This window comes from Aquarana catesbeiana, unplaced genomic scaffold (genome assembly GCF_042186555.1).
Source record: "Aquarana catesbeiana isolate 2022-GZ unplaced genomic scaffold, ASM4218655v1 unanchor86, whole genome shotgun sequence".
NCBI lineage: Eukaryota > Metazoa > Chordata > Amphibia > Anura > Ranidae > Aquarana > Aquarana catesbeiana.
This window is the reverse complement of record NW_027362746.1, coordinates 525,842-553,565: the sequence shown is the minus strand read 5'-3', so window position 1 is coordinate 553,565 and position 27,724 is coordinate 525,842. Positions and strand designations below refer to the sequence as shown.

At 51.3% G+C, this 27,724-nt stretch overlaps 33 non-coding genes across 33 annotated transcripts; 21 read left to right on the top strand and 12 right to left on the bottom strand.

Moving 5' to 3' along the window:
* Nucleotides 1–185: 185 nt before the first annotated feature.
* Nucleotides 186–258, bottom strand: TRNAK-CUU (transfer RNA lysine (anticodon CUU)). The gene has a single exon. It is a non-coding gene; the product is annotated as a tRNA-Lys (tRNA).
* A 371-nt stretch (nt 259–629) lies between these two features.
* TRNAY-GUA (transfer RNA tyrosine (anticodon GUA)) lies at nt 630–715 on the top strand. Its single transcript is given in 2 exon segments — nt 630–666; nt 680–715. It is a non-coding gene; the product is annotated as a tRNA-Tyr (tRNA).
* A 147-nt stretch (nt 716–862) lies between these two features.
* Nucleotides 863–936, top strand: TRNAN-GUU (transfer RNA asparagine (anticodon GUU)). The gene has a single exon. It is a non-coding gene; the product is annotated as a tRNA-Asn (tRNA).
* Nucleotides 937–2,426: 1,490 nt separating this feature from the next.
* Nucleotides 2,427–2,499, bottom strand: TRNAK-CUU (transfer RNA lysine (anticodon CUU)). Its single transcript has one exon. It is a non-coding gene; the product is annotated as a tRNA-Lys (tRNA).
* Nucleotides 2,500–2,870: 371 nt separating this feature from the next.
* Nucleotides 2,871–2,956, top strand: TRNAY-GUA (transfer RNA tyrosine (anticodon GUA)). Its single transcript is given in 2 exon segments — nt 2,871–2,907; nt 2,921–2,956. It is a non-coding gene; the product is annotated as a tRNA-Tyr (tRNA).
* A 1,711-nt stretch (nt 2,957–4,667) lies between these two features.
* TRNAK-CUU (transfer RNA lysine (anticodon CUU)) lies at nt 4,668–4,740 on the bottom strand. The gene has a single exon. It is a non-coding gene; the product is annotated as a tRNA-Lys (tRNA).
* Nucleotides 4,741–5,111: 371 nt separating this feature from the next.
* TRNAY-GUA (transfer RNA tyrosine (anticodon GUA)) lies at nt 5,112–5,197 on the top strand. Its single transcript is given in 2 exon segments — nt 5,112–5,148; nt 5,162–5,197. It is a non-coding gene; the product is annotated as a tRNA-Tyr (tRNA).
* A 147-nt stretch (nt 5,198–5,344) lies between these two features.
* Nucleotides 5,345–5,418, top strand: TRNAN-GUU (transfer RNA asparagine (anticodon GUU)). The gene has a single exon. It is a non-coding gene; the product is annotated as a tRNA-Asn (tRNA).
* A 1,490-nt stretch (nt 5,419–6,908) lies between these two features.
* TRNAK-CUU (transfer RNA lysine (anticodon CUU)) lies at nt 6,909–6,981 on the bottom strand. The gene has a single exon. It is a non-coding gene; the product is annotated as a tRNA-Lys (tRNA).
* A 371-nt stretch (nt 6,982–7,352) lies between these two features.
* TRNAY-GUA (transfer RNA tyrosine (anticodon GUA)) lies at nt 7,353–7,438 on the top strand. Its single transcript is given in 2 exon segments — nt 7,353–7,389; nt 7,403–7,438. It is a non-coding gene; the product is annotated as a tRNA-Tyr (tRNA).
* Nucleotides 7,439–7,585: 147 nt separating this feature from the next.
* On the top strand, nt 7,586–7,659 carry TRNAN-GUU (transfer RNA asparagine (anticodon GUU)). The gene has a single exon. It is a non-coding gene; the product is annotated as a tRNA-Asn (tRNA).
* Nucleotides 7,660–9,149: 1,490 nt separating this feature from the next.
* TRNAK-CUU (transfer RNA lysine (anticodon CUU)) lies at nt 9,150–9,222 on the bottom strand. Its single transcript has one exon. It is a non-coding gene; the product is annotated as a tRNA-Lys (tRNA).
* A 371-nt stretch (nt 9,223–9,593) lies between these two features.
* TRNAY-GUA (transfer RNA tyrosine (anticodon GUA)) lies at nt 9,594–9,679 on the top strand. The gene is given in 2 exon segments: nt 9,594–9,630; nt 9,644–9,679. It is a non-coding gene; the product is annotated as a tRNA-Tyr (tRNA).
* A 147-nt stretch (nt 9,680–9,826) lies between these two features.
* TRNAN-GUU (transfer RNA asparagine (anticodon GUU)) lies at nt 9,827–9,900 on the top strand. Its single transcript has one exon. It is a non-coding gene; the product is annotated as a tRNA-Asn (tRNA).
* Nucleotides 9,901–11,390: 1,490 nt separating this feature from the next.
* TRNAK-CUU (transfer RNA lysine (anticodon CUU)) lies at nt 11,391–11,463 on the bottom strand. The gene has a single exon. It is a non-coding gene; the product is annotated as a tRNA-Lys (tRNA).
* Nucleotides 11,464–11,834: 371 nt separating this feature from the next.
* On the top strand, nt 11,835–11,920 carry TRNAY-GUA (transfer RNA tyrosine (anticodon GUA)). Its single transcript is given in 2 exon segments — nt 11,835–11,871; nt 11,885–11,920. It is a non-coding gene; the product is annotated as a tRNA-Tyr (tRNA).
* Nucleotides 11,921–13,631: 1,711 nt separating this feature from the next.
* On the bottom strand, nt 13,632–13,704 carry TRNAK-CUU (transfer RNA lysine (anticodon CUU)). The gene has a single exon. It is a non-coding gene; the product is annotated as a tRNA-Lys (tRNA).
* Nucleotides 13,705–14,075: 371 nt separating this feature from the next.
* TRNAY-GUA (transfer RNA tyrosine (anticodon GUA)) lies at nt 14,076–14,161 on the top strand. Its single transcript is given in 2 exon segments — nt 14,076–14,112; nt 14,126–14,161. It is a non-coding gene; the product is annotated as a tRNA-Tyr (tRNA).
* A 1,711-nt stretch (nt 14,162–15,872) lies between these two features.
* Nucleotides 15,873–15,945, bottom strand: TRNAK-CUU (transfer RNA lysine (anticodon CUU)). The gene has a single exon. It is a non-coding gene; the product is annotated as a tRNA-Lys (tRNA).
* Nucleotides 15,946–16,316: 371 nt separating this feature from the next.
* On the top strand, nt 16,317–16,402 carry TRNAY-GUA (transfer RNA tyrosine (anticodon GUA)). Its single transcript is given in 2 exon segments — nt 16,317–16,353; nt 16,367–16,402. It is a non-coding gene; the product is annotated as a tRNA-Tyr (tRNA).
* A 147-nt stretch (nt 16,403–16,549) lies between these two features.
* On the top strand, nt 16,550–16,623 carry TRNAN-GUU (transfer RNA asparagine (anticodon GUU)). The gene has a single exon. It is a non-coding gene; the product is annotated as a tRNA-Asn (tRNA).
* A 1,490-nt stretch (nt 16,624–18,113) lies between these two features.
* Nucleotides 18,114–18,186, bottom strand: TRNAK-CUU (transfer RNA lysine (anticodon CUU)). Its single transcript has one exon. It is a non-coding gene; the product is annotated as a tRNA-Lys (tRNA).
* Nucleotides 18,187–18,557: 371 nt separating this feature from the next.
* On the top strand, nt 18,558–18,643 carry TRNAY-GUA (transfer RNA tyrosine (anticodon GUA)). The gene is given in 2 exon segments: nt 18,558–18,594; nt 18,608–18,643. It is a non-coding gene; the product is annotated as a tRNA-Tyr (tRNA).
* A 147-nt stretch (nt 18,644–18,790) lies between these two features.
* On the top strand, nt 18,791–18,864 carry TRNAN-GUU (transfer RNA asparagine (anticodon GUU)). Its single transcript has one exon. It is a non-coding gene; the product is annotated as a tRNA-Asn (tRNA).
* A 1,490-nt stretch (nt 18,865–20,354) lies between these two features.
* TRNAK-CUU (transfer RNA lysine (anticodon CUU)) lies at nt 20,355–20,427 on the bottom strand. The gene has a single exon. It is a non-coding gene; the product is annotated as a tRNA-Lys (tRNA).
* Nucleotides 20,428–20,798: 371 nt separating this feature from the next.
* Nucleotides 20,799–20,884, top strand: TRNAY-GUA (transfer RNA tyrosine (anticodon GUA)). The gene is given in 2 exon segments: nt 20,799–20,835; nt 20,849–20,884. It is a non-coding gene; the product is annotated as a tRNA-Tyr (tRNA).
* Nucleotides 20,885–22,595: 1,711 nt separating this feature from the next.
* Nucleotides 22,596–22,668, bottom strand: TRNAK-CUU (transfer RNA lysine (anticodon CUU)). Its single transcript has one exon. It is a non-coding gene; the product is annotated as a tRNA-Lys (tRNA).
* Nucleotides 22,669–23,039: 371 nt separating this feature from the next.
* On the top strand, nt 23,040–23,125 carry TRNAY-GUA (transfer RNA tyrosine (anticodon GUA)). Its single transcript is given in 2 exon segments — nt 23,040–23,076; nt 23,090–23,125. It is a non-coding gene; the product is annotated as a tRNA-Tyr (tRNA).
* A 147-nt stretch (nt 23,126–23,272) lies between these two features.
* On the top strand, nt 23,273–23,346 carry TRNAN-GUU (transfer RNA asparagine (anticodon GUU)). Its single transcript has one exon. It is a non-coding gene; the product is annotated as a tRNA-Asn (tRNA).
* A 1,490-nt stretch (nt 23,347–24,836) lies between these two features.
* TRNAK-CUU (transfer RNA lysine (anticodon CUU)) lies at nt 24,837–24,909 on the bottom strand. The gene has a single exon. It is a non-coding gene; the product is annotated as a tRNA-Lys (tRNA).
* A 371-nt stretch (nt 24,910–25,280) lies between these two features.
* TRNAY-GUA (transfer RNA tyrosine (anticodon GUA)) lies at nt 25,281–25,366 on the top strand. The gene is given in 2 exon segments: nt 25,281–25,317; nt 25,331–25,366. It is a non-coding gene; the product is annotated as a tRNA-Tyr (tRNA).
* A 147-nt stretch (nt 25,367–25,513) lies between these two features.
* Nucleotides 25,514–25,587, top strand: TRNAN-GUU (transfer RNA asparagine (anticodon GUU)). The gene has a single exon. It is a non-coding gene; the product is annotated as a tRNA-Asn (tRNA).
* A 1,934-nt stretch (nt 25,588–27,521) lies between these two features.
* TRNAY-GUA (transfer RNA tyrosine (anticodon GUA)) lies at nt 27,522–27,607 on the top strand. The gene is given in 2 exon segments: nt 27,522–27,558; nt 27,572–27,607. It is a non-coding gene; the product is annotated as a tRNA-Tyr (tRNA).
* The last annotated feature ends 117 nt before the right edge of the window (nt 27,608–27,724 follow it).

Sequence of the window (27,724 nt, the reverse complement as noted above, 5' to 3'; positions counted from 1 at the left end):
TGATAAGAACCACGCCCCAGCGCAAGGTCAACTTGCTGCCATACGAATTGACCACTAGAAAGATAAGCTCGAAACATTTCCCCGTTTGTAGAGGGAATGGAAGAGAAGCCAGTCGATATGGTAAAGGTGGGGCCGTGCAGTGCGCATGAATGCCACTGACTGGGCCAAAACGTTGCGATGCCATACGCCCAACGTGGGGCTCGAACCCACGACCCTGAGATTAAGAGTCTCATGCTCTACCGACTGAGCTAGCCGGGCTAAGACGCTGCCTCCCGTGTGGCCTCTTGCTACCAACTGACGCCAAACACTTTTTGCTAACTTTCGGCCCAATTTGTTTTGATAGACGCAATGCGCTTCCAAACACTCCTGCGCTTACTTGCTGTCAGGGAGGTACATCACCGTTGCTGCTGTGGTTTTTGGGCTCCCAACAAAATGCGGTAGGTGCTTCGATTGTGTTTTCTCGCTGTGCAAAACGTGAAGCCGAGCTTTCCCACATCACAGCTGCCAAGGCATTTGACCTTTCAGGCAGAGGCGGCATAGACCAATCCCTCAAGGCAGAAGGACTAACGCAAAGGGCAAAGCGCTGGCTTTGAATGCAAGGAGTCACGGGCTACGACCCACCGGCGGCCCCTTCGATAGCTCAGCTGGTAGAGCGGAGGACTGTAGCGTCAACGTAGTAATCCTTAGGTCGCTGGTTCGATTCCGGCTCGAAGGATGCCCTCTTTTACCCTGCCTCTCTCCCCCTTTAACTAGAAGGCACTCTAGAAGGCACTCTAGAAATGTGCAATTGGGAAGCCTTTTAAGGAACTTTGTTTTTATTATTCATGTCTCCCTCGGCCGGTGCGCCGGCCCTCGGCGTGCAGTCTCTGTGGCGCAATCGGTTAGCGCGTTCGGCTGTTAACCGAAAGGTTGGTGGTTCGAGCCCACCCAGGGACGCTCATGTTTTCTCCATTACCTCAGTGGGGCCCGAAGGCTAAAACAAAGCGTGTCCTTTGGCTCTCTTCAGGTGACCGGCAACTGAGCAGACAAACAAGCGTTCACTGGAGACCCTTGCAAATGTACTAGCCGTTTGTTGAAGAGGTTTACATAGTTGATCGAGCCACTTCTTTGGCTCAGGAAGATAACTGCAGCACTTCTAGTCACACCTTAAGACAATCACCATGTGAATGTGTCGATGTTGATTGTCCAAGAACAGGGGGAGGTGTGAAAATTGTAGAACCGCCCTGTTCAAGTTAGATGATCCCATTGTTGGTGGCAGGAAGCCTGCATAGCTATTGGTGCCTAGATCGGCGTGGCTAAAGGTGACAATTGTTGTCAAATCGCTTGGCTAGCTAGAGCGATGTTCAAAATGGGCAGTGCAGATAGTGCCGATGTACAAGCTTCCGTCCCAGTGTATTGCTGGACTTGAAGTACACAGCGATGCAATTGTTGTTAAAGATCCTCCGGAGTTTTTCTGACACTCCAGTGGCTTACGGGGGTGACTATATTTCTCCAAATGTTCTGCTTCTCCCCAGTTTGTTTTCGTGACCTTGTGGATGTTTAGCCAAGACCCAGTCTGGCTAGCCACAAGCTTTCAAAGCACACCTGAGAGGGTCTGTAGACTCTTTTTGTTGTTACCGCGTCAGCCCGATATTGCAGAGTCCTAAGAAGCCCCAGCTTGGGTTCCAGTGGGTGGTGTGAGCCAAAAAGCAGATAGCGGTGTGTGTGGGTAGGTTTCCTGTAGGCCTCCTTGCCCAAATGCACCCCTTTCCTTGCCTTGCAAGACACAGTCCAAAGCGGGTCATTTGCTATTCGATGCCTTCGTCACCGAATAGCAAATGGTGCAATATGATGCCAGCTAAGGGTGTTAGCGTTGTTGCCAGATACTTAGCAATGTTGTGTGTGACAGAGTTGATTCTCTTTGGGAATCAGTAGTCAAAATGGCTGAACCTTGGCCCTGGATAATGCTGGACCTCCTGAGCGAGTTAAAGCATAAGGCCAGAGACTTTTCGAATGCCGAAGAAAGTCTCCACAGTTGTCGCTAAGCCAGGATATCTTAGGAGCTTTCTTCAAGGACCTGGATGACTTGGGTCTTTGCTTAGGGCCGCTTTGCAAGGCCAAAAAGGGATAGGAGTGCGTTGGCCGGGAATCGAACCCGGGTCAACTGCTTGGAAGGCAGCTATGCTCACCACTATACCACCAACGCAAGGCTGTCTGGGGCCTGTGCCACTATCTCTATCCAATTCGTGTCACACGTGGCGCTGATAAGAACCACGCCCCAGCGCAAGGTCAACTTGCTGCCATACGAATTGACCACTAGAAAGATAAGCTCGAAACATTTCCCCGTTTGTAGAGGGAATGGAAGAGAAGCCAGTCGATATGGTAAAGGTGGGGCCGTGCAGTGCGCATGAATGCCACTGACTGGGCCAAAACGTTGCGATGCCATACGCCCAACGTGGGGCTCGAACCCACGACCCTGAGATTAAGAGTCTCATGCTCTACCGACTGAGCTAGCCGGGCTAAGACGCTGCCTCCCGTGTGGCCTCTTGCTACCAACTGACGCCAAACACTTTTTGCTAACTTTCGGCCCAATTTGTTTTGATAGACGCAATGCGCTTCCAAACACTCCTGCGCTTACTTGCTGTCAGGGAGGTACATCACCGTTGCTGCTGTGGTTTTTGGGCTCCCAACAAAACGCGGTAGGTGCTTCGATTGTGTTTTCTCGCTGTGCAAAACGTGAAGCCGAGCTTTCCCACATCACAGCTGCCAAGGCATTTGACCTTTCAGGCAGAGGCGGCATAGACCAATCCCTCAAGGCAGAAGGACTAACGCAAAGGGCAAAGCGCTGGCTTTGAATGCAAGGAGTCACGGGCTACGACCCACCGGCGGCCCCTTCGATAGCTCAGCTGGTAGAGCGGAGGACTGTAGCGTCAACGTAGTAATCCTTAGGTCGCTGGTTCGATTCCGGCTCGAAGGATGCCCTCTTTTACCCTGCCTCTCTCCCCCTTTAACTAGAAGGCACTCTAGAAGGCACTCTAGAAATGTGCAATTGGGAAGCCTTTTAAGGAACTTTGTTTTTATTATTCATGTCTCCCTCGGCCGGTGCGCCGGCCCTCGGCGTGCAGTCTCTGTGGCGCAATCGGTTAGCGTGTTCGGCTGTTAACCGAAAGGTTGGTGGTTCGAGCCCACCCAGGGACGCTCATGTTTTCTCCATTACCTCAGTGGGGCCCGAAGGCTAAAACAAAGCGTGTCCTTTGGCTCTCTTCAGGTGACCGGCAACTGAGCAGACAAACAAGCGTTCACTGGAGACCCTTGCAAATGTACTAGCCGTTTGTTGAAGAGGTTTACATAGTTGATCGAGCCACTTCTTTGGCTCAGGAAGATAACTGCAGCACTTCTAGTCACACCTTAAGACAATCACCATGTGAATGTGTCGATGTTGATTGTCCAAGAACAGGGGGAGGTGTGAAAATTGTAGAACCGCCCTGTTCAAGTTAGATGATCCCATTGTTGGTGGCAGGAAGCCTGCATAGCTATTGGTGCCTAGATCGGCGTGGCTAAAGGTGACAATTGTTGTCAAATCGCTTGGCTAGCTAGAGCGATGTTCAAAATGGGCAGTGCAGATAGTGCCGATGTACAAGCTTCCGTCCCAGTGTATTGCTGGACTTGAAGTACACAGCGATGCAATTGTTGTTAAAGATCCTCCGGAGTTTTTCTGACACTCCAGTGGCTTACGGGGGTGACTATATTTCTCCAAATGTTCTGCTTCTCCCCAGTTTGTTTTCGTGACCTTGTGGATGTTTAGCCAAGACCCAGTCTGGCTAGCCACAAGCTTTCAAAGCACACCTGAGAGGGTCTGTAGACTCTTTTTGTTGTTACCGCGTCAGCCCGATATTGCAGAGTCCTAAGAAGCCCCAGCTTGGGTTCCAGTGGGTGGTGTGAGCCAAAAAGCAGATAGCGGTGTGTGTGGGTAGGTTTCCTGTAGGCCTCCTTGCCCAAATGCACCCCTTTCCTTGCCTTGCAAGACACAGTCCAAAGCGGGTCATTTGCTATTCGATGCCTTCGTCACCGAATAGCAAATGGTGCAATATGATGCCAGCTAAGGGTGTTAGCGTTGTTGCCAGATACTTAGCAATGTTGTGTGTGACAGAGTTGATTCTCTTTGGGAATCAGTAGTCAAAATGGCTGAACCTTGGCCCTGGATAATGCTGGACCTCCTGAGCGAGTTAAAGCATAAGGCCAGAGACTTTTCGAATGCCGAAGAAAGTCTCCACAGTTGTCGCTAAGCCAGGATATCTTAGGAGCTTTCTTCAAGGACCTGGATGACTTGGGTCTTTGCTTAGGGCCGCTTTGCAAGGCCAAAAAGGGATAGGAGTGCGTTGGCCGGGAATCGAACCCGGGTCAACTGCTTGGAAGGCAGCTATGCTCACCACTATACCACCAACGCAAGGCTGTCCGGGGCCTGTGCCACTATCTCTATCCAATTCGTGTCACACGTGGCGCTGATAAGAACCACGCCCCAGCGCAAGGTCAACTTGCTGCCATACGAATTGACCACTAGAAAGATAAGCTCGAAACATTTCCCCGTTTGTAGAGGGAATGGAAGAGAAGCCAGTCGATATGGTAAAGGTGGGGCCGTGCAGTGCGCATGAATGCCACTGACTGGGCCAAAACGTTGCGATGCCATACGCCCAACGTGGGGCTCGAACCCACGACCCTGAGATTAAGAGTCTCATGCTCTACCGACTGAGCTAGCCGGGCTAAGACGCTGCCTCCCGTGTGGCCTCTTGCTACCAACTGACGCCAAACACTTTTTGCTAACTTTCGGCCCAATTTGTTTTGATAGACGCAATGCGCTTCCAAACACTCCTGCGCTTACTTGCTGTCAGGGAGGTACATCACCGTTGCTGCTGTGGTTTTTGGGCTCCCAACAAAACGCGGTAGGTGCTTCGATTGTGTTTTCTCGCTGTGCAAAACGTGAAGCCGAGCTTTCCCACATCACAGCTGCCAAGGCATTTGACCTTTCAGGCAGAGGCGGCATAGACCAATCCCTCAAGGCAGAAGGACTAACGCAAAGGGCAAAGCGCTGGCTTTGAATGCAAGGAGTCACGGGCTACGACCCACCGGCGGCCCCTTCGATAGCTCAGCTGGTAGAGCGGAGGACTGTAGCGTCAACGTAGTAATCCTTAGGTCGCTGGTTCGATTCCGGCTCGAAGGATGCCCTCTTTTACCCTGCCTCTCTCCCCCTTTAACTAGAAGGCACTCTAGAAGGCACTCTAGAAATGTGCAATTGGGAAGCCTTTTAAGGAACTTTGTTTTTATTATTCATGTCTCCCTCGGCCGGTGCGCCGGCCCTCGGCGTGCAGTCTCTGTGGCGCAATCGGTTAGCGCGTTCGGCTGTTAACCGAAAGGTTGGTGGTTCGAGCCCACCCAGGGACGCTCATGTTTTCTCCATTACCTCAGTGGGGCCCGAAGGCTAAAACAAAGCGTGTCCTTTGGCTCTCTTCAGGTGACCGGCAACTGAGCAGACAAACAAGCGTTCACTGGAGACCCTTGCAAATGTACTAGCCGTTTGTTGAAGAGGTTTACATAGTTGATCGAGCCACTTCTTTGGCTCAGGAAGATAACTGCAGCACTTCTAGTCACACCTTAAGACAATCACCATGTGAATGTGTCGATGTTGATTGTCCAAGAACAGGGGGAGGTGTGAAAATTGTAGAACCGCCCTGTTCAAGTTAGATGATCCCATTGTTGGTGGCAGGAAGCCTGCATAGCTATTGGTGCCTAGATCGGCGTGGCTAAAGGTGACAATTGTTGTCAAATCGCTTGGCTAGCTAGAGCGATGTTCAAAATGGGCAGTGCAGATAGTGCCGATGTACAAGCTTCCGTCCCAGTGTATTGCTGGACTTGAAGTACACAGCGATGCAATTGTTGTTAAAGATCCTCCGGAGTTTTTCTGACACTCCAGTGGCTTACGGGGGTGACTATATTTCTCCAAATGTTCTGCTTCTCCCCAGTTTGTTTTCGTGACCTTGTGGATGTTTAGCCAAGACCCAGTCTGGCTAGCCACAAGCTTTCAAAGCACACCTGAGAGGGTCTGTAGACTCTTTTTGTTGTTACCGCGTCAGCCCGATATTGCAGAGTCCTAAGAAGCCCCAGCTTGGGTTCCAGTGGGTGGTGTGAGCCAAAAAGCAGATAGCGGTGTGTGTGGGTAGGTTTCCTGTAGGCCTCCTTGCCCAAATGCACCCCTTTCCTTGCCTTGCAAGACACAGTCCAAAGCGGGTCATTTGCTATTCGATGCCTTTGTCACCGAATAGCAAATGGTGCAATATGATGCCAGCTAAGGGTGTTAGCGTTGTTGCCAGATACTTAGCAATGTTGTGTGTGACAGAGTTGATTCTCTTTGGGAATCAGTAGTCAAAATGGCTGAACCTTGGCCCTGGATAATGCTGGACCTCCTGAGCGAGTTAAAGCATAAGGCCAGAGACTTTTCGAATGCCGAAGAAAGTCTCCACAGTTGTCGCTAAGCCAGGATATCTTAGGAGCTTTCTTCAAGGACCTGGATGACTTGGGTCTTTGCTTAGGGCCGCTTTGCAAGGCCAAAAAGGGATAGGAGTGCGTTGGCCGGGAATCGAACCCGGGTCAACTGCTTGGAAGGCAGCTATGCTCACCACTATACCACCAACGCAAGGCTGTCCGGGGCCTGTGCCACTATCTCTATCCAATTCGTGTCACACGTGGCGCTGATAAGAACCACGCCCCAGCGCAAGGTCAACTTGCTGCCATACGAATTGACCACTAGAAAGATAAGCTCGAAACATTTCCCCGTTTGTAGAGGGAATGGAAGAGAAGCCAGTCGATATGGTAAAGGTGGGGCCGTGCAGTGCGCATGAATGCCACTGACTGGGCCAAAACGTTGCGATGCCATACGCCCAACGTGGGGCTCGAACCCACGACCCTGAGATTAAGAGTCTCATGCTCTACCGACTGAGCTAGCCGGGCTAAGACGCTGCCTCCCGTGTGGCCTCTTGCTACCAACTGACGCCAAACACTTTTTGCTAACTTTCGGCCCAATTTGTTTTGATAGACGCAATGCGCTTCCAAACACTCCTGCGCTTACTTGCTGTCAGGGAGGTACATCACCGTTGCTGCTGTGGTTTTTGGGCTCCCAACAAAACGCGGTAGGTGCTTCGATTGTGTTTTCTCGCTGTGCAAAACGTGAAGCCGAGCTTTCCCACATCACAGCTGCCAAGGCATTTGACCTTTCAGGCAGAGGCGGCATAGACCAATCCCTCAAGGCAGAAGGACTAACGCAAAGGGCAAAGCGCTGGCTTTGAATGCAAGGAGTCACGGGCTACGACCCACCGGCGGCCCCTTCGATAGCTCAGCTGGTAGAGCGGAGGACTGTAGCGTCAACGTAGTAATCCTTAGGTCGCTGGTTCGATTCCGGCTCGAAGGATGCCCTCTTTTACCCTGCCTCTCTCCCCCTTTAACTAGAAGGCACTCTAGAAGGCACTCTAGAAATGTGCAATTGGGAAGCCTTTTAAGGAACTTTGTTTTTATTATTCATGTCTCCCTCGGCCGGTGCGCCGGCCCTCGGCGTGCAGTCTCTGTGGCGCAATCGGTTAGCGCGTTCGGCTGTTAACCGAAAGGTTGGTGGTTCGAGCCCACCCAGGGACGCTCATGTTTTCTCCATTACCTCAGTGGGGCCCGAAGGCTAAAACAAAGCGTGTCCTTTGGCTCTCTTCAGGTGACCGGCAACTGAGCAGACAAACAAGCGTTCACTGGAGACCCTTGCAAATGTACTAGCCGTTTGTTGAAGAGGTTTACATAGTTGATCGAGCCACTTCTTTGGCTCAGGAAGATAACTGCAGCACTTCTAGTCACACCTTAAGACAATCACCATGTGAATGTGTCGATGTTGATTGTCCAAGAACAGGGGGAGGTGTGAAAATTGTAGAACCGCCCTGTTCAAGTTAGATGATCCCATTGTTGGTGGCAGGAAGCCTGCATAGCTATTGGTGCCTAGATCGGCGTGGCTAAAGGTGACAATTGTTGTCAAATCGCTTGGCTAGCTAGAGCGATGTTCAAAATGGGCAGTGCAGATAGTGCCGATGTACAAGCTTCCGTCCCAGTGTATTGCTGGACTTGAAGTACACAGCGATGCAATTGTTGTTAAAGATCCTCCGGAGTTTTTCTGACACTCCAGTGGCTTACGGGGGTGACTATATTTCTCCAAATGTTCTGCTTCTCCCCAGTTTGTTTTCGTGACCTTGTGGATGTTTAGCCAAGACCCAGTCTGGCTAGCCACAAGCTTTCAAAGCACACCTGAGAGGGTCTGTAGACTCTTTTTGTTGTTACCGCGTCAGCCCGATATTGCAGAGTCCTAAGAAGCCCCAGCTTGGGTTCCAGTGGGTGGTGTGAGCCAAAAAGCAGATAGCGGTGTGTGTGGGTAGGTTTCCTGTAGGCCTCCTTGCCCAAATGCACCCCTTTCCTTGCCTTGCAAGACACAGTCCAAAGCGGGTCATTTGCTATTCGATGCCTTCGTCACCGAATAGCAAATGGTGCAATATGATGCCAGCTAAGGGTGTTAGCGTTGTTGCCAGATACTTAGCAATGTTGTGTGTGACAGAGTTGATTCTCTTTGGGAATCAGTAGTCAAAATGGCTGAACCTTGGCCCTGGATAATGCTGGACCTCCTGAGCGAGTTAAAGCATAAGGCCAGAGACTTTTCGAATGCCGAAGAAAGTCTCCACAGTTGTCGCTAAGCCAGGATATCTTAGGAGCTTTCTTCAAGGACCTGGATGACTTGGGTCTTTGCTTAGGGCCGCTTTGCAAGGCCAAAAAGGGATAGGAGTGCGTTGGCCGGGAATCGAACCCGGGTCAACTGCTTGGAAGGCAGCTATGCTCACCACTATACCACCAACGCAAGGCTGTCCGGGGCCTGTGCCACTATCTCTATCCAATTCGTGTCACACGTGGCGCTGATAAGAACCACGCCCCAGCGCAAGGTCAACTTGCTGCCATACGAATTGACCACTAGAAAGATAAGCTCGAAACATTTCCCCGTTTGTAGAGGGAATGGAAGAGAAGCCAGTCGATATGGTAAAGGTGGGGCCGTGCAGTGCGCATGAATGCCACTGACTGGGCCAAAACGTTGCGATGCCATACGCCCAACGTGGGGCTCGAACCCACGACCCTGAGATTAAGAGTCTCATGCTCTACCGACTGAGCTAGCCGGGCTAAGACGCTGCCTCCCGTGTGGCCTCTTGCTACCAACTGACGCCAAACACTTTTTGCTAACTTTCGGCCCAATTTGTTTTGATAGACGCAATGCGCTTCCAAACACTCCTGCGCTTACTTGCTGTCAGGGAGGTACATCACCGTTGCTGCTGTGGTTTTTGGGCTCCCAACAAAACGCGGTAGGTGCTTCGATTGTGTTTTCTCGCTGTGCAAAACGTGAAGCCGAGCTTTCCCACATCACAGCTGCCAAGGCATTTGACCTTTCAGGCAGAGGCGGCATAGACCAATCCCTCAAGGCAGAAGGACTAACGCAAAGGGCAAAGCGCTGGCTTTGAATGCAAGGAGTCACGGGCTACGACCCACCGGCGGCCCCTTCGATAGCTCAGCTGGTAGAGCGGAGGACTGTAGCGTCAACGTAGTAATCCTTAGGTCGCTGGTTCGATTCCGGCTCGAAGGATGCCCTCTTTTACCCTGCCTCTCTCCCCCTTTAACTAGAAGGCACTCTAGAAGGCACTCTAGAAATGTGCAATTGGGAAGCCTTTTAAGGAACTTTGTTTTTATTATTCATGTCTCCCTCGGCCGGTGCGCCGGCCCTCGGCGTGCAGTCTCTGTGGCGCAATCGGTTAGCGCGTTCGGCTGTTAACCGAAAGGTTGGTGGTTCGAGCCCACCCAGGGACGCTCATGTTTTCTCCATTACCTCAGTGGGGCCCGAAGGCTAAAACAAAGCGTGTCCTTTGGCTCTCTTCAGGTGACCGGCAACTGAGCAGACAAACAAGCGTTCACTGGAGACCCTTGCAAATGTACTAGCCGTTTGTTGAAGAGGTTTACATAGTTGATCGAGCCACTTCTTTGGCTCAGGAAGATAACTGCAGCACTTCTAGTCACACCTTAAGACAATCACCATGTGAATGTGTCGATGTTGATTGTCCAAGAACAGGGGGAGGTGTGAAAATTGTAGAACCGCCCTGTTCAAGTTAGATGATCCCATTGTTGGTGGCAGGAAGCCTGCATAGCTATTGGTGCCTAGATCGGCGTGGCTAAAGGTGACAATTGTTGTCAAATCGCTTGGCTAGCTAGAGCGATGTTCAAAATGGGCAGTGCAGATAGTGCCGATGTACAAGCTTCCGTCCCAGTGTATTGCTGGACTTGAAGTACACAGCGATGCAATTGTTGTTAAAGATCCTCCGGAGTTTTTCTGACACTCCAGTGGCTTACGGGGGTGACTATATTTCTCCAAATGTTCTGCTTCTCCCCAGTTTGTTTTCGTGACCTTGTGGATGTTTAGCCAAGACCCAGTCTGGCTAGCCACAAGCTTTCAAAGCACACCTGAGAGGGTCTGTAGACTCTTTTTGTTGTTACCGCGTCAGCCCGATATTGCAGAGTCCTAAGAAGCCCCAGCTTGGGTTCCAGTGGGTGGTGTGAGCCAAAAAGCAGATAGCGGTGTGTGTGGGTAGGTTTCCTGTAGGCCTCCTTGCCCAAATGCACCCCTTTCCTTGCCTTGCAAGACACAGTCCAAAGCGGGTCATTTGCTATTCGATGCCTTCGTCACCGAATAGCAAATGGTGCAATATGATGCCAGCTAAGGGTGTTAGCGTTGTTGCCAGATACTTAGCAATGTTGTGTGTGACAGAGTTGATTCTCTTTGGGAATCAGTAGTCAAAATGGCTGAACCTTGGCCCTGGATAATGCTGGACCTCCTGAGCGAGTTAAAGCATAAGGCCAGAGACTTTTCGAATGCCGAAGAAAGTCTCCACAGTTGTCGCTAAGCCAGGATATCTTAGGAGCTTTCTTCAAGGACCTGGATGACTTGGGTCTTTGCTTAGGGCCGCTTTGCAAGGCCAAAAAGGGATAGGAGTGCATTGGCCGGGAATCGAACCCGGGTCAACTGCTTGGAAGGCAGCTATGCTCACCACTATACCACCAACGCAAGGCTGTCCGGGGCCTGTGCCACTATCTCTATCCAATTCGTGTCACACGTGGCGCTGATAAGAACCACGCCCCAGCGCAAGGTCAACTTGCTGCCATACGAATTGACCACTAGAAAGATAAGCTCGAAACATTTCCCCGTTTGTAGAGGGAATGGAAGAGAAGCCAGTCGATATGGTAAAGGTGGGGCCGTGCAGTGCGCATGAATGCCACTGACTGGGCCAAAACGTTGCGATGCCATACGCCCAACGTGGGGCTCGAACCCACGACCCTGAGATTAAGAGTCTCATGCTCTACCGACTGAGCTAGCCGGGCTAAGACGCTGCCTCCCGTGTGGCCTCTTGCTACCAACTGACGCCAAACACTTTTTGCTAACTTTCGGCCCAATTTGTTTTGATAGACGCAATGCGCTTCCAAACACTCCTGCGCTTACTTGCTGTCAGGGAGGTACATCACCGTTGCTGCTGTGGTTTTTGGGCTCCCAACAAAACGCGGTAGGTGCTTCGATTGTGTTTTCTCGCTGTGCAAAACGTGAAGCCGAGCTTTCCCACATCACAGCTGCCAAGGCATTTGACCTTTCAGGCAGAGGCGGCATAGACCAATCCCTCAAGGCAGAAGGACTAACGCAAAGGGCAAAGCGCTGGCTTTGAATGCAAGGAGTCACGGGCTACGACCCACCGGCGGCCCCTTCGATAGCTCAGCTGGTAGAGCGGAGGACTGTAGCGTCAACGTAGTAATCCTTAGGTCGCTGGTTCGATTCCGGCTCGAAGGATGCCCTCTTTTACCCTGCCTCTCTCCCCCTTTAACTAGAAGGCACTCTAGAAGGCACTCTAGAAATGTGCAATTGGGAAGCCTTTTAAGGAACTTTGTTTTTATTATTCATGTCTCCCTCGGCCGGTGCGCCGGCCCTCGGCGTGCAGTCTCTGTGGCGCAATCGGTTAGCGCGTTCGGCTGTTAACCAAAAGGTTGGTGGTTCGAGCCCACCCAGGGACGCTCATGTTTTCTCCATTACCTCAGTGGGGCCCGAAGGCTAAAACAAAGCGTGTCCTTTGGCTCTCTTCAGGTGACCGGCAACTGAGCAGACAAACAAGCGTTCACTGGAGACCCTTGCAAATGTACTAGCCGTTTGTTGAAGAGGTTTACATAGTTGATCGAGCCACTTCTTTGGCTCAGGAAGATAACTGCAGCGCTTCTAGTCACACCTTAAGACAATCACCATGTGAATGTGTCGATGTTGATTGTCCAAGAACAGGGGGAGGTGTGAAAATTGTAGAACCGCCCTGTTCAAGTTAGATGATCCCATTGTTGGTGGCAGGAAGCCTGCATAGCTATTGGTGCCTAGATCGGCGTGGCTAAAGGTGACAATTGTTGTCAAATCGCTTGGCTAGCTAGAGCGATGTTCAAAATGGGCAGTGCAGATAGTGCCGATGTACAAGCTTCCGTCCCAGTGTATTGCTGGACTTGAAGTACACAGCGATGCAATTGTTGTTAAAGATCCTCCGGAGTTTTTCTGACACTCCAGTGGCTTACGGGGGTGACTATATTTCTCCAAATGTTCTGCTTCTCCCCAGTTTGTTTTCGTGACCTTGTGGATGTTTAGCCAAGACCCAGTCTGGCTAGCCACAAGCTTTCAAAGCACACCTGAGAGGGTCTGTAGACTCTTTTTGTTGTTACCGCATCAGCCCGATATTGCAGAGTCCTAAGAAGCCCCAGCTTGGGTTCCAGTGGGTGGTGTGAGCCAAAAAGCAGATAGCGGTGTGTGTGGGTAGGTTTCCTGTAGGCCTCCTTGCCCAAATGCACCCCTTTCCTTGCCTTGCAAGACACAGTCCAAAGCGGGTCATTTGCTATTCGATGCCTTCGTCACCGAATAGCAAATGGTGCAATATGATGCCAGCTAAGGGTGTTAGCGTTGTTGCCAGATACTTAGCAATGTTGTGTGTGACAGAGTTGATTCTCTTTGGGAATCAGTAGTCAAAATGGCTGAACCTTGGCCCTGGATAATGCTGGACCTCCTGAGTGAGTTAAAGCATAAGGCCAGAGACTTTTCGAATGCCGAAGAAAGTCTCCACAGTTGTCGCTAAGCCAGGATATCTTAGGAGCTTTCTTCAAGGACCTGGATGACTTGGGTCTTTGCTTAGGGCCGCTTTGCAAGGCCAAAAAGGGATAGGAGTGCGTTGGCCGGGAATCAAACCCGGGTCAACTGCTTGGAAGGCAGCTATGCTCACCACTATACCACCAACGCAAGGCTGTCCGGGGCCTGTGCCACTATCTCTATCCAATTCGTGTCACACGTGGCGCTGATAAGAACCACGCCCCAGCGCAAGGTCAACTTGCTGCCATACGAATTGACCACTAGAAAGATAAGCTCGAAACATTTCCCCGTTTGTAGAGGGAATGGAAGAGAAGCCAGTCGATATGGTAAAGGTGGGGCCGTGCAGTGCGCATGAATGCCACTGACTGGGCCAAAACGTTGCGATGCCATACGCCCAACGTGGGGCTCGAACCCACGACCCTGAGATTAAGAGTCTCATGCTCTACCGACTGAGCTAGCCGGGCTAAGACGCTGCCTCCCGTGTGGCCTCTTGCTACCAACTGACGCCAAACACTTTTTGCTAACTTTCGGCCCAATTTGTTTTGATAGACGCAATGCGCTTCCAAACACTCCTGCGCTTACTTGCTGTCAGGGAGGTACATCACCGTTGCTGCTGTGGTTTTTGGGCTCCCAACAAAACGCGGTAGGTGCTTCGATTGTGTTTTCTCGCTGTGCAAAACGTGAAGCCGAGCTTTCCCACATCACAGCTGCCAAGGCATTTGACCTTTCAGGCAGAGGCGGCATAGACCAATCCCTCAAGGCAGAAGGACTAACGCAAAGGGCAAAGCGCTGGCTTTGAATGCAAGGAGTCACGGGCTACGACCCACCGGCGGCCCCTTCGATAGCTCAGCTGGTAGAGCGGAGGACTGTAGCGTCAACGTAGTAATCCTTAGGTCGCTGGTTCGATTCCGGCTCGAAGGATGCCCTCTTTTACCCTGCCTCTCTCCCCCTTTAACTAGAAGGCACTCTAGAAGGCACTCTAGAAATGTGCAATTGGGAAGCCTTTTAAGGAACTTTGTTTTTATTATTCATGTCTCCCTCGGCCGGTGCGCCGGCCCTCAGCGTGCAGTCTCTGTGGCGCAATCGGTTAGCGCGTTCGGCTGTTAACCGGAAGGTTGGTGGTTCGAGCCCACCCAGGGACGCTCATGTTTTCTCCATTACCTCAGTGGGGCCCGAAGGCTAAAACAAAGCGTGTCCTTTGGCTCTCTTCAGGTGACCGGCAACTGAGCAGACAAACAAGCGTTCACTGGAGACCCTTGCAAATGTACTAGCCGTTTGTTGAAGAGGTTTACATAGTTGATCGAGCCACTTCTTTGGCTCAGGAAGATAACTGCAGCACTTCTAGTCACACCTTAAGACAATCACCATGTGAATGTGTCGATGTTGATTGTCCAAGAACAGGGGGAGGTGTGAAAATTGTAGAACCGCCCTGTTCAAGTTAGATGATCCCATTGTTGGTGGCAGGAAGCCTGCATAGCTATTGGTGCCTAGATCGGCGTGGCTAAAGGTGACAATTGTTGTCAAATCGCTTGGCTAGCTAGAGCGATGTTCAAAATGGGCAGTGCAGATAGTGCCGATGTACAAGCTTCCGTCCCAGTGTATTGCTGGACTTGAAGTACACAGCGATGCAATTGTTGTTAAAGATCCTCCGGAGTTTTTCTGACACTCCAGTGGCTTACGGGGGTGACTATATTTCTCCAAATGTTCTGCTTCTCCCCAGTTTGTTTTCGTGACCTTGTGGATGTTTAGCCAAGACCCAGTCTGGCTAGCCACAAGCTTTCAAAGCACACCTGAGAGGGTCTGTAGACTCTTTTTGTTGTTACCGCGTCAGCCCGATATTGCAGAGTCCTAAGAAGCCCCAGCTTGGGTTCCAGTGGGTGGTGTGAGCCAAAAAGCAGATAGCGGTGTGTGTGGGTAGGTTTCCTGTAGGCCTCCTTGCCCAAATGCACCCCTTTCCTTGCCTTGCAAGACACAGTCCAAAGCGGGTCATTTGCTATTCGATGCCTTCGTCACCGAATAGCAAATGGTGCAATATGATGCCAGCTAAGGGTGTTAGCGTTGTTGCCAGATACTTAGCAATGTTGTGTGTGACAGAGTTGATTCTCTTTGGGAATCAGTAGTCAAAATGGCTGAACCTTGGCCCTGGATAATGCTGGACCTCCTGAGCGAGTTAAAGCATAAGGCCAGAGACTTTTCGAATGCCGAAGAAAGTCTCCACAGTTGTCGCTAAGCCAGGATATCTTAGGAGCTTTCTTCAAGGACCTGGATGACTTGGGTCTTTGCTTAGGGCCGCTTTGCAAGGCCAAAAAGGGATAGGAGTGCGTTGGCCGGGAATCGAACCCGGGTCAACTGCTTGGAAGGCAGCTATGCTCACCACTATACCACCAACGCAAGGCTGTCCGGGGCCTGTGCCACTATCTCTATCCAATTCGTGTCACACGTGGCGCTGATAAGAACCACGCCCCAGCGCAAGGTCAACTTGCTGCCATACGAATTGACCACTAGAAAGATAAGCTCGAAACATTTCCCCGTTTGTAGAGGGAATGGAAGAGAAGCCAGTCGATATGGTAAAGGTGGGGCCGTGCAGTGCGCATGAATGCCACTGACTGGGCCAAAACGTTGCGATGCCATACGCCCAACGTGGGGCTCGAACCCACGACCCTGAGATTAAGAGTCTCATGCTCTACCGACTGAGCTAGCCGGGCTAAGACGCTGCCTCCCGTGTGGCCTCTTGCTACCAACTGACGCCAAACACTTTTTGCTAACTTTCGGCCCAATTTGTTTTGATAGACGCAATGCGCTTCCAAACACTCCTGCGCTTACTTGCTGTCAGGGAGGTACATCACCGTTGCTGCTGTGGTTTTTGGGCTCCCAACAAAACGCGGTAGGTGCTTCGATTGTGTTTTCTCGCTGTGCAAAACGTGAAGCCGAGCTTTCCCACATCACAGCTGCCAAGGCATTTGACCTTTCAGGCAGAGGCGGCATAGACCAATCCCTCAAGGCAGAAGGACTAACGCAAAGGGCAAAGCGCTGGCTTTGAATGCAAGGAGTCACGGGCTACGACCCACCGGCGGCCCCTTCGATAGCTCAGCTGGTAGAGCGGAGGACTGTAGCGTCAACGTAGTAATCCTTAGGTCGCTGGTTCGATTCCGGCTCGAAGGATGCCCTCTTTTACCCTGCCTCTCTCCCCCTTTAACTAGAAGGCACTCTAGAAGGCACTCTAGAAATGTGCAATTGGGAAGCCTTTTAAGGAACTTTGTTTTTATTATTCATGTCTCCCTCGGCCGGTGCGCCGGCCCTCGGCGTGCAGTCTCTGTGGCGCAATCGGTTAGCGCGTTCGGCTGTTAACCGAAAGGTTGGTGGTTCGAGCCCACCCAGGGACGCTCATGTTTTCTCCATTACCTCAGTGGGGCCCGAAGGCTAAAACAAAGCGTGTCCTTTGGCTCTCTTCAGGTGACCGGCAACTGAGCAGACAAACAAGCGTTCACTGGAGACCCTTGCAAATGTACTAGCCGTTTGTTGAAGAGGTTTACATAGTTGATCGAGCCACTTCTTTGGCTCAGGAAGATAACTGCAGCACTTCTAGTCACACCTTAAGACAATCACCATGTGAATGTGTCGATGTTGATTGTCCAAGAACAGGGGGAGGTGTGAAAATTGTAGAACCGCCCTGTTCAAGTTAGATGATCCCATTGTTGGTGGCAGGAAGCCTGCATAGCTATTGGTGCCTAGATCGGCGTGGCTAAAGGTGACAATTGTTGTCAAATCGCTTGGCTAGCTAGAGCGATGTTCAAAATGGGCAGTGCAGATAGTGCCGATGTACAAGCTTCCGTCCCAGTGTATTGCTGGACTTGAAGTACACAGCGATGCAATTGTTGTTAAAGATCCTCCGGAGTTTTTCTGACACTCCAGTGGCTTACGGGGGTGACTATATTTCTCCAAATGTTCTGCTTCTCCCCAGTTTGTTTTCGTGACCTTGTGGATGTTTAGCCAAGACCCAGTCTGGCTAGCCACAAGCTTTCAAAGCACACCTGAGAGGGTCTGTAGACTCTTTTTGTTGTTACCGCGTCAGCCCGATATTGCAGAGTCCTAAGAAGCCCCAGCTTGGGTTCCAGTGGGTGGTGTGAGCCAAAAAGCAGATAGCGGTGTGTGTGGGTAGGTTTCCTGTAGGCCTCCTTGCCCAAATGCACCCCTTTCCTTGCCTTGCAAGACACAGTCCAAAGCGGGTCATTTGCTATTCGATGCCTTCGTCACCGAATAGCAAATGGTGCAATATGATGCCAGCTAAGGGTGTTAGCGTTGTTGCCAGATACTTAGCAATGTTGTGTGTGACAGAGTTGATTCTCTTTGGGAATCAGTAGTCAAAATGGCTGAACCTTGGCCCTGGATAATGCTGGACCTCCTGAGCGAGTTAAAGCATAAGGCCAGAGACTTTTCGAATGCCGAAGAAAGTCTCCACAGTTGTCGCTAAGCCAGGATATCTTAGGAGCTTTCTTCAAGGACCTGGATGACTTGGGTCTTTGCTTAGGGCCGCTTTGCAAGGCCAAAAAGGGATAGGAGTGCGTTGGCCGGGAATCGAACCCGGGTCAACTGCTTGGAAGGCAGCTATGCTCACCACTATACCACCAACGCAAGGCTGTCCGGGGCCTGTGCCACTATCTCTATCCAATTCGTGTCACACGTGGCGCTGATAAGAACCACGCCCCAGCGCAAGGTCAACTTGCTGCCATACGAATTGACCACTAGAAAGATAAGCTCGAAACATTTCCCCGTTTGTAGAGGGAATGGAAGAGAAGCCAGTCGATATGGTAAAGGTGGGGCCGTGCAGTGCGCATGAATGCCACTGACTGGGCCAAAACGTTGCGATGCCATACGCCCAACGTGGGGCTCGAACCCACGACCCTGAGATTAAGAGTCTCATGCTCTACCGACTGAGCTAGCCGGGCTAAGACGCTGCCTCCCGTGTGGCCTCTTGCTACCAACTGACGCCAAACACTTTTTGCTAACTTTCGGCCCAATTTGTTTTGATAGACGCAATGCGCTTCCAAACACTCCTGCGCTTACTTGCTGTCAGGGAGGTACATCACCGTTGCTGCTGTGGTTTTTGGGCTCCCAACAAAACGCGGTAGGTGCTTCGATTGTGTTTTCTCGCTGTGCAAAACGTGAAGCCGAGCTTTCCCACATCACAGCTGCCAAGGCATTTGACCTTTCAGGCAGAGGCGGCATAGACCAATCCCTCAAGGCAGAAGGACTAACGCAAAGGGCAAAGCGCTGGCTTTGAATGCAAGGAGTCACGGGCTACGACCCACCGGCGGCCCCTTCGATAGCTCAGCTGGTAGAGCGGAGGACTGTAGCGTCAACGTAGTAATCCTTAGGTCGCTGGTTCGATTCCGGCTCGAAGGATGCCCTCTTTTACCCTGCCTCTCTCCCCCTTTAACTAGAAGGCACTCTAGAAGGCACTCTAGAAATGTGCAATTGGGAAGCCTTTTAAGGAACTTTGTTTTTATTATTCATGTCTCCCTCGGCCGGTGCGCCGGCCCTCGGCGTGCAGTCTCTGTGGCGCAATCGGTTAGCGCGTTCGGCTGTTAACCGAAAGGTTGGTGGTTCGAGCCCACCCAGGGACGCTCATGTTTTCTCCATTACCTCAGTGGGGCCCGAAGGCTAAAACAAAGCGTGTCCTTTGGCTCTCTTCAGGTGACCGGCAACTGAGCAGACAAACAAGCGTTCACTGGAGACCCTTGCAAATGTACTAGCCGTTTGTTGAAGAGGTTTACATAGTTGATCGAGCCACTTCTTTGGCTCAGGAAGATAACTGCAGCGCTTCTAGTCACACCTTAAGACAATCACCATGTGAATGTGTCGATGTTGATTGTCCAAGAACAGGGGGAGGTGTGAAAATTGTAGAACCGCCCTGTTCAAGTTAGATGATCCCATTGTTGGTGGCAGGAAGCCTGCATAGCTATTGGTGCCTAGATCGGCGTGGCTAAAGGTGACAATTGTTGTCAAATCGCTTGGCTAGCTAGAGCGATGTTCAAAATGGGCAGTGCAGATAGTGCCGATGTACAAGCTTCCGTCCCAGTGTATTGCTGGACTTGAAGTACACAGCGATGCAATTGTTGTTAAAGATCCTCCGGAGTTTTTCTGACACTCCAGTGGCTTACGGGGGTGACTATATTTCTCCAAATGTTCTGCTTCTCCCCAGTTTGTTTTCGTGACCTTGTGGATGTTTAGCCAAGACCCAGTCTGGCTAGCCACAAGCTTTCAAAGCACACCTGAGAGGGTCTGTAGACTCTTTTTGTTGTTACCGCATCAGCCCGATATTGCAGAGTCCTAAGAAGCCCCAGCTTGGGTTCCAGTGGGTGGTGTGAGCCAAAAAGCAGATAGCGGTGTGTGTGGGTAGGTTTCCTGTAGGCCTCCTTGCCCAAATGCACCCCTTTCCTTGCCTTGCAAGACACAGTCCAAAGCGGGTCATTTGCTATTCGATGCCTTCGTCACCGAATAGCAAATGGTGCAATATGATGCCAGCTAAGGGTGTTAGCGTTGTTGCCAGATACTTAGCAATGTTGTGTGTGACAGAGTTGATTCTCTTTGGGAATCAGTAGTCAAAATGGCTGAACCTTGGCCCTGGATAATGCTGGACCTCCTGAGTGAGTTAAAGCATAAGGCCAGAGACTTTTCGAATGCCGAAGAAAGTCTCCACAGTTGTCGCTAAGCCAGGATATCTTAGGAGCTTTCTTCAAGGACCTGGATGACTTGGGTCTTTGCTTAGGGCCGCTTTGCAAGGCCAAAAAGGGATAGGAGTGCGTTGGCCGGGAATCAAACCCGGGTCAACTGCTTGGAAGGCAGCTATGCTCACCACTATACCACCAACGCAAGGCTGTCCGGGGCCTGTGCCACTATCTCTATCCAATTCGTGTCACACGTGGCGCTGATAAGAACCACGCCCCAGCGCAAGGTCAACTTGCTGCCATACGAATTGACCACTAGAAAGATAAGCTCGAAACATTTCCCCGTTTGTAGAGGGAATGGAAGAGAAGCCAGTCGATATGGTAAAGGTGGGGCCGTGCAGTGCGCATGAATGCCACTGACTGGGCCAAAACGTTGCGATGCCATACGCCCAACGTGGGGCTCGAACCCACGACCCTGAGATTAAGAGTCTCATGCTCTACCGACTGAGCTAGCCGGGCTAAGACGCTGCCTCCCGTGTGGCCTCTTGCTACCAACTGACGCCAAACACTTTTTGCTAACTTTCGGCCCAATTTGTTTTGATAGACGCAATGCGCTTCCAAACACTCCTGCGCTTACTTGCTGTCAGGGAGGTACATCACCGTTGCTGCTGTGGTTTTTGGGCTCCCAACAAAACGCGGTAGGTGCTTCGATTGTGTTTTCTCGCTGTGCAAAACGTGAAGCCGAGCTTTCCCACATCACAGCTGCCAAGGCATTTGACCTTTCAGGCAGAGGCGGCATAGACCAATCCCTCAAGGCAGAAGGACTAACGCAAAGGGCAAAGCGCTGGCTTTGAATGCAAGGAGTCACGGGCTACGACCCACCGGCGGCCCCTTCGATAGCTCAGCTGGTAGAGCGGAGGACTGTAGCGTCAACGTAGTAATCCTTAGGTCGCTGGTTCGATTCCGGCTCGAAGGATGCCCTCTTTTACCCTGCCTCTCTCCCCCTTTAACTAGAAGGCACTCTAGAAGGCACTCTAGAAATGTGCAATTGGGAAGCCTTTTAAGGAACTTTGTTTTTATTATTCATGTCTCCCTCGGCCGGTGCGCCGGCCCTCAGCGTGCAGTCTCTGTGGCGCAATCGGTTAGCGCGTTCGGCTGTTAACCGGAAGGTTGGTGGTTCGAGCCCACCCAGGGACGCTCATGTTTTCTCCATTACCTCAGTGGGGCCCGAAGGCTAAAACAAAGCGTGTCCTTTGGCTCTCTTCAGGTGACCGGCAACTGAGCAGACAAACAAGCGTTCACTGGAGACCCTTGCAAATGTACTAGCCGTTTGTTGAAGAGGTTTACATAGTTGATCGAGCCACTTCTTTGGCTCAGGAAGATAACTGCAGCACTTCTAGTCACACCTTAAGACAATCACCATGTGAATGTGTCGATGTTGATTGTCCAAGAACAGGGGGAGGTGTGAAAATTGTAGAACCGCCCTGTTCAAGTTAGATGATCCCATTGTTGGTGGCAGGAAGCCTGCATAGCTATTGGTGCCTAGATCGGCGTGGCTAAAGGTGACAATTGTTGTCAAATCGCTTGGCTAGCTAGAGCGATGTTCAAAATGGGCAGTGCAGATAGTGCCGATGTACAAGCTTCCGTCCCAGTGTATTGCTGGACTTGAAGTACACAGCGATGCAATTGTTGTTAAAGATCCTCCGGAGTTTTTCTGACACTCCAGTGGCTTACGGGGGTGACTATATTTCTCCAAATGTTCTGCTTCTCCCCAGTTTGTTTTCGTGACCTTGTGGATGTTTAGCCAAGACCCAGTCTGGCTAGCCACAAGCTTTCAAAGCACACCTGAGAGGGTCTGTAGACTCTTTTTGTTGTTACCGCGTCAGCCCGATATTGCAGAGTCCTAAGAAGCCCCAGCTTGGGTTCCAGTGGGTGGTGTGAGCCAAAAAGCAGATAGCGGTGTGTGTGGGTAGGTTTCCTGTAGGCCTCCTTGCCCAAATGCACCCCTTTCCTTGCCTTGCAAGACACAGTCCAAAGCGGGTCATTTGCTATTCGATGCCTTCGTCACCGAATAGCAAATGGTGCAATATGATGCCAGCTAAGGGTGTTAGCGTTGTTGCCAGATACTTAGCAATGTTGTGTGTGACAGAGTTGATTCTCTTTGGGAATCAGTAGTCAAAATGGCTGAACCTTGGCCCTGGATAATGCTGGACCTCCTGAGCGAGTTAAAGCATAAGGCCAGAGACTTTTCGAATGCCGAAGAAAGTCTCCACAGTTGTCGCTAAGCCAGGATATCTTAGGAGCTTTCTTCAAGGACCTGGATGACTTGGGTCTTTGCTTAGGGCCGCTTTGCAAGGCCAAAAAGGGATAGGAGTGCGTTGGCCGGGAATCGAACCCGGGTCAACTGCTTGGAAGGCAGCTATGCTCACCACTATACCACCAACGCAAGGCTGTCCGGGGCCTGTGCCACTATCTCTATCCAATTCGTGTCACACGTGGCGCTGATAAGAACCACGCCCCAGCGCAAGGTCAACTTGCTGCCATACGAATTGACCACTAGAAAGATAAGCTCGAAACATTTCCCCGTTTGTAGAGGGAATGGAAGAGAAGCCAGTCGATATGGTAAAGGTGGGGCCGTGCAGTGCGCATGAATGCCACTGACTGGGCCAAAACGTTGCGATGCCATACGCCCAACGTGGGGCTCGAACCCACGACCCTGAGATTAAGAGTCTCATGCTCTACCGACTGAGCTAGCCGGGCTAAGACGCTGCCTCCCGTGTGGCCTCTTGCTACCAACTGACGCCAAACACTTTTTGCTAACTTTCGGCCCAATTTGTTTTGATAGACGCAATGCGCTTCCAAACACTCCTGCGCTTACTTGCTGTCAGGGAGGTACATCACCGTTGCTGCTGTGGTTTTTGGGCTCCCAACAAAACGCGGTAGGTGCTTCGATTGTGTTTTCTCGCTGTGCAAAACGTGAAGCCGAGCTTTCCCACATCACAGCTGCCAAGGCATTTGACCTTTCAGGCAGAGGCGGCATAGACCAATCCCTCAAGGCAGAAGGACTAACGCAAAGGGCAAAGCGCTGGCTTTGAATGCAAGGAGTCACGGGCTACGACCCACCGGCGGCCCCTTCGATAGCTCAGCTGGTAGAGCGGAGGACTGTAGCGTCAACGTAGTAATCCTTAGGTCGCTGGTTCGATTCCGGCTCGAAGGATGCCCTCTTTTACCCTGCCTCTCTCCCCCTTTAACTAGAAGGCACTCTAGAAGGCACTCTAGAAATGTGCAATTGGGAAGCCTTTTAAGGAACTTTGTTTTTATTATTCATGTCTCCCTCGGCCGGTGCGCCGGCCCTCGGCGTGCAGTCTCTGTGGCGCAATCGGTTAGCGCGTTCGGCTGTTAACCGAAAGGTTGGTGGTTCGAGCCCACCCAGGGACGCTCATGTTTTCTCCATTACCTCAGTGGGGCCCGAAGGCTAAAACAAAGCGTGTCCTTTGGCTCTCTTCAGGTGACCGGCAACTGAGCAGACAAACAAGCGTTCACTGGAGACCCTTGCAAATGTACTAGCCGTTTGTTGAAGAGGTTTACATAGTTGATCGAGCCACTTCTTTGGCTCAGGAAGATAACTGCAGCACTTCTAGTCACACCTTAAGACAATCACCATGTGAATGTGTCGATGTTGATTGTCCAAGAACAGGGGGAGGTGTGAAAATTGTAGAACCGCCCTGTTCAAGTTAGATGATCCCATTGTTGGTGGCAGGAAGCCTGCATAGCTATTGGTGCCTAGATCGGCGTGGCTAAAGGTGACAATTGTTGTCAAATCGCTTGGCTAGCTAGAGCGATGTTCAAAATGGGCAGTGCAGATAGTGCCGATGTACAAGCTTCCGTCCCAGTGTATTGCTGGACTTGAAGTACACAGCGATGCAATTGTTGTTAAAGATCCTCCGGAGTTTTTCTGACACTCCAGTGGCTTACGGGGGTGACTATATTTCTCCAAATGTTCTGCTTCTCCCCAGTTTGTTTTCGTGACCTTGTGGATGTTTAGCCAAGACCCAGTCTGGCTAGCCACAAGCTTTCAAAGCACACCTGAGAGGGTCTGTAGACTCTTTTTGTTGTTACCGCGTCAGCCCGATATTGCAGAGTCCTAAGAAGCCCCAGCTTGGGTTCCAGTGGGTGGTGTGAGCCAAAAAGCAGATAGCGGTGTGTGTGGGTAGGTTTCCTGTAGGCCTCCTTGCCCAAATGCACCCCTTTCCTTGCCTTGCAAGACACAGTCCAAAGCGGGTCATTTGCTATTCGATGCCTTCGTCACCGAATAGCAAATGGTGCAATATGATGCCAGCTAAGGGTGTTAGCGTTGTTGCCAGATACTTAGCAATGTTGTGTGTGACAGAGTTGATTCTCTTTGGGAATCAGTAGTCAAAATGGCTGAACCTTGGCCCTGGATAATGCTGGACCTCCTGAGCGAGTTAAAGCATAAGGCCAGAGACTTTTCGAATGCCGAAGAAAGTCTCCACAGTTGTCGCTAAGCCAGGATATCTTAGGAGCTTTCTTCAAGGACCTGGATGACTTGGGTCTTTGCTTAGGGCCGCTTTGCAAGGCCAAAAAGGGATAGGAGTGCGTTGGCCGGGAATCGAACCCGGGTCAACTGCTTGGAAGGCAGCTATGCTCACCACTATACCACCAACGCAAGGCTGTCCGGGGCCTGTGCCACTATCTCTATCCAATTCGTGTCACACGTGGCGCTGATAAGAACCACGCCCCAGCGCAAGGTCAACTTGCTGCCATACGAATTGACCACTAGAAAGATAAGCTCGAAACATTTCCCCGTTTGTAGAGGGAATGGAAGAGAAGCCAGTCGATATGGTAAAGGTGGGGCCGTGCAGTGCGCATGAATGCCACTGACTGGGCCAAAACGTTGCGATGCCATACGCCCAACGTGGGGCTCGAACCCACGACCCTGAGATTAAGAGTCTCATGCTCTACCGACTGAGCTAGCCGGGCTAAGACGCTGCCTCCCGTGTGGCCTCTTGCTACCAACTGACGCCAAACACTTTTTGCTAACTTTCGGCCCAATTTGTTTTGATAGACGCAATGCGCTTCCAAACACTCCTGCGCTTACTTGCTGTCAGGGAGGTACATCACCGTTGCTGCTGTGGTTTTTGGGCTCCCAACAAAACGCGGTAGGTGCTTCGATTGTGTTTTCTCGCTGTGCAAAACGTGAAGCCGAGCTTTCCCACATCACAGCTGCCAAGGCATTTGACCTTTCAGGCAGAGGCGGCATAGACCAATCCCTCAAGGCAGAAGGACTAACGCAAAGGGCAAAGCGCTGGCTTTGAATGCAAGGAGTCACGGGCTACGACCCACCGGCGGCCCCTTCGATAGCTCAGCTGGTAGAGCGGAGGACTGTAGCGTCAACGTAGTAATCCTTAGGTCGCTGGTTCGATTCCGGCTCGAAGGATGCCCTCTTTTACCCTGCCTCTCTCCCCCTTTAACTAGAAGGCACTCTAGAAGGCACTCTAGAAATGTGCAATTGGGAAGCCTTTTAAGGAACTTTGTTTTTATTATTCATGTCTCCCTCGGCCGGTGCGCCGGCCCTCGGCGTGCAGTCTCTGTGGCGCAATCGGTTAGCGCGTTCGGCTGTTAACCGAAAGGTTGGTGGTTCGAGCCCACCCAGGGACGCTCATGTTTTCTCCATTACCTCAGTGGGGCCCGAAGGCTAAAACAAAGCGTGTCCTTTGGCTCTCTTCAGGTGACCGGCAACTGAGCAGACAAACAAGCGTTCACTGGAGACCCTTGCAAATGTACTAGCCGTTTGTTGAAGAGGTTTACATAGTTGATCGAGCCACTTCTTTGGCTCAGGAAGATAACTGCAGCACTTCTAGTCACACCTTAAGACAATCACCATGTGAATGTGTCGATGTTGATTGTCCAAGAACAGGGGGAGGTGTGAAAATTGTAGAACCGCCCTGTTCAAGTTAGATGATCCCATTGTTGGTGGCAGGAAGCCTGCATAGCTATTGGTGCCTAGATCGGCGTGGCTAAAGGTGACAATTGTTGTCAAATCGCTTGGCTAGCTAGAGCGATGTTCAAAATGGGCAGTGCAGATAGTGCCGATGTACAAGCTTCCGTCCCAGTGTATTGCTGGACTTGAAGTACACAGCGATGCAATTGTTGTTAAAGATCCTCCGGAGTTTTTCTGACACTCCAGTGGCTTACGGGGGTGACTATATTTCTCCAAATGTTCTGCTTCTCCCCAGTTTGTTTTCGTGACCTTGTGGATGTTTAGCCAAGACCCAGTCTGGCTAGCCACAAGCTTTCAAAGCACACCTGAGAGGGTCTGTAGACTCTTTTTGTTGTTACCGCGTCAGCCCGATATTGCAGAGTCCTAAGAAGCCCCAGCTTGGGTTCCAGTGGGTGGTGTGAGCCAAAAAGCAGATAGCGGTGTGTGTGGGTAGGTTTCCTGTAGGCCTCCTTGCCCAAATGCACCCCTTTCCTTGCCTTGCAAGACACAGTCCAAAGCGGGTCATTTGCTATTCGATGCCTTCGTCACCGAATAGCAAATGGTGCAATATGATGCCAGCTAAGGGTGTTAGCGTTGTTGCCAGATACTTAGCAATGTTGTGTGTGACAGAGTTGATTCTCTTTGGGAATCAGTAGTCAAAATGGCTGAACCTTGGCCCTGGATAATGCTGGACCTCCTGAGCGAGTTAAAGCATAAGGCCAGAGACTTTTCGAATGCCGAAGAAAGTCTCCACAGTTGTCGCTAAGCCAGGATATCTTAGGAGCTTTCTTCAAGGACCTGGATGACTTGGGTCTTTGCTTAGGGCCGCTTTGCAAGGCCAAAAAGGGATAGGAGTGCGTTGGCCGGGAATCGAACCCGGGTCAACTGCTTGGAAGGCAGCTATGCTCACCACTATACCACCAACGCAAGGCTGTCCGGGGCCTGTGCCACTATCTCTATCCAATTCGTGTCACACGTGGCGCTGATAAGAACCACGCCCCAGCGCAAGGTCAACTTGCTGCCATACGAATTGACCACTAGAAAGATAAGCTCGAAACATTTCCCCGTTTGTAGAGGGAATGGAAGAGAAGCCAGTCGATATGGTAAAGGTGGGGCCGTGCAGTGCGCATGAATGCCACTGACTGGGCCAAAACGTTGCGATGCCATACGCCCAACGTGGGGCTCGAACCCACGACCCTGAGATTAAGAGTCTCATGCTCTACCGACTGAGCTAGCCGGGCTAAGACGCTGCCTCCCGTGTGGCCTCTTGCTACCAACTGACGCCAAACACTTTTTGCTAACTTTCGGCCCAATTTGTTTTGATAGACGCAATGCGCTTCCAAACACTCCTGCGCTTACTTGCTGTCAGGGAGGTACATCACCGTTGCTGCTGTGGTTTTTGGGCTCCCAACAAAACGCGGTAGGTGCTTCGATTGTGTTTTCTCGCTGTGCAAAACGTGAAGCCGAGCTTTCCCACATCACAGCTGCCAAGGCATTTGACCTTTCAGGCAGAGGCGGCATAGACCAATCCCTCAAGGCAGAAGGACTAACGCAAAGGGCAAAGCGCTGGCTTTGAATGCAAGGAGTCACGGGCTACGACCCACCGGCGGCCCCTTCGATAGCTCAGCTGGTAGAGCGGAGGACTGTAGCGTCAACGTAGTAATCCTTAGGTCGCTGGTTCGATTCCGGCTCGAAGGATGCCCTCTTTTACCCTGCCTCTCTCCCCCTTTAACTAGAAGGCACTCTAGAAGGCACTCTAGAAATGTGCAATTGGGAAGCCTTTTAAGGAACTTTGTTTTTATTATTCATGTCTCC